The 2500-nt window shown below is 48.8% G+C and overlaps 1 protein-coding gene across 8 annotated transcripts in view; it reads left to right on the plus strand.

The window, feature by feature from the left end:
- Nucleotides 1-2500, plus strand: part of LOC113806072 (band 7 protein AGAP004871) — a 694998-nt gene that overhangs the window by 295135 nt on the left and 397363 nt on the right. The window lies entirely within an intron of this gene.

The following is a 2500-nucleotide window of genomic DNA, read 5'->3' on the forward strand; positions in this document are numbered from 1 at the left end:
CATACACTCGCTTCCATAATTTACGCTTCCCTCCGGCCTCGATGTCCGAGAGGAGGTGAACCGCGAGGATGGTTCCCCGACGCGGTTCCCTTCCCCGCTTTCGAGTGTCGAGTCGCCGATCCGCCTCCAGCCCAGAGTAAACAGACATGGATAACTACATTCATAGAAACACACGCCCGCCCGCCCGCTCGCACGCACGCACGCACGCCCGCACGCCGGCTCTCGAACGATCTGTACTTCTATTTCGCCCCTCCTCTTTGTGTCTCTACTTCTCTTCCTTCTTTCTTGCTTCTCTCCTCTCTCACTTTTCCTCTCTCGCCTTCTCTGTGGCTCTCTCCTTCCCTCTTCTCTCTCGGACATTTTGTCCCTCGCTCTCTTCATGCTTCTCTCCTTCCCTCTTTCTCTTTCCATTCCTTCCTGCCCTTCTTTTGTCTCCTACCCTTACTCTCTCCCTTCATCCCGTGCTCTCTCGCCCTCCATTCACCCTTACTATTCCCCTTCTCCCCTTCTTCCTTTCTTCTGCTTTGCTCTCTCTCCCTTCTTCCTACTCTTCTGCTCCACCACCTCTTCCCTCCTTAATCCCCCTTTCTCCACCATCTCTTTAACTCTTCCTCCCTCTTTCTCCACCACTGCCCCTTCCCTTTCTTCCCCTTTCTCCACCACCTATTCCTCCCTCCCCCCCTTTTTCTCCACCACTTCTTCCTTCGTTCCTCCCTCCCTCTTCACCACCCCCTCCTACCTCCTCCCCTCTTTCTCCCCCACCGCCTCCTCCCTTTCCCCCTCTTTCTCCGCCATCTCCTCTTCCTCCCTTCCTCCCCTCTTTCTCCGCCACCTCCTCCTCTTCCTCCCTTCCACCCCTCTTTCTCCACCTCCTCCTCTTCCTCCCTTCCACCCCTCTTTCTCCACCACCACCTTCCCAACCCAAACGCCCGCCCACCCGCGTCCGCCCGGCCGCCCACCCACCCCTCCTCGTCCGCTGCCTCGCCCGCCCTAAAACCTGCCTCTGCTTAAAGGGGACAAGCCAGGCGAGGGGTTTGGGCTGGGCTGGGTTTTGGCGTAACTCAGGTGGGTGTGGCATAGCCCTCCCCTTTCCTGCAGCAGCTCCGTTGATGTATGTGAGGCCCCTCTCCCCTCTCCCTCCCTCTCCGCTCCTCAGTCTCTCTCTCTCCTTTCTCCCTCCCATTCACTCACTCCCTTCTCTTCCTATTCGACCTTCTCTCCCTCCACCTCTTCTCCTCCCTCCTTTCTCTTCACTCCCCCTGTTCTCTTCCCTCCCCCTCTTCTCCTCCCTTACTTCACCTCATTCCCTCCCTTCCCTTCACTCCCCCTCACCCCCCTCTCTCCCTTCCCAACGCTACCACCCTGATATTTGTATATAGTAAGTTTGTGATACCAAGGCTTATGGAAGATGGGTTTTGATATCAAGATATTTGCCTTTATGAATACAGTGTACATATGAATATAGATAGGTAGACGGTGAATGCTTTGTCTTATGTGTGTGTGTGTGTGTGTGTGTGTGTGTGTGTGTGTGTGTGTGTGTGTGTGTGTGTGTGTGTGTGTGAGAGAGAGAGAGAGAGAGAGAGAGAGAGAGAGAGAGAGAGAGAGAGAGAGAGAGAGAGAGAGAGAGAGAGTGAGAGAGAGAGAGAGAGAGAGAGAGAGAGAGAGAGAGAGTGTTTGTGTTACTGATGCCGTTGTTTGATGCTGGTACATTTTGATTTCGGTATTCGCGAAAAGTTCAGAGTTGAGGTCAACGGCAAAAGTCAGCAGAGGCTTTATTTCGACCTACGAGATTTTGGTCTCTTATCACAAAACTTTTTTTTTTATCACCTCTCTTCTCTTTTTTCTATTTTTGGAGATTGCAAATATGAAGTCAGGTTTGTGATGAAAGTTTCTAATGCCAACATAATTCACTGGAAATCGCCCAAAGTCAGAGTTTTTTTTTTTTTTTACTTTTTTTTTTCTCTCCTGTAACAAACTCGTATTGTTGGAAACCGATTTTCACATCAAGTTCAAAGTATTTCGGATATTTTGTGCGTCTGCCAATAACCTAAAGAATTTTGGCGTATAGTGGATATGCTTTATCATTTATCCTTTCTTCTATAACCAGATTGGAAAAAAATGTAACGCTATAGTGCCTGTAACAAACCATATTCCATTCACAAAACTAAACATATATTTCCCATACCCATAAAAAGATATCGTCACGGCAGCCAACAACTCAAAACACCAAAAGAAAACAAAACAAAACAAAATGTATTGATGGATCTATCATCGTGTACCTAGTATGTTATGCTTTAAATATTATACCGCAGTGCGATGATCTCCACGGTACTCTCAAACAGGGTTCCTATGACAGAAAATGGGTATCTTTACAGAAAACGGACACTTCACGGCCATTCTAATAGGTAGGACTCGTCTATACTATAAAATGTCATCTCTATTATGGAGTTACAATGCATGTCGTATGTCTCATTAGAGTCATGGAAACAGGCGCTGCGGA

This window comes from Penaeus vannamei, chromosome 4, assembly GCF_042767895.1.
Source record: "Penaeus vannamei isolate JL-2024 chromosome 4, ASM4276789v1, whole genome shotgun sequence".
NCBI lineage: Eukaryota > Metazoa > Arthropoda > Malacostraca > Decapoda > Penaeidae > Penaeus > Penaeus vannamei.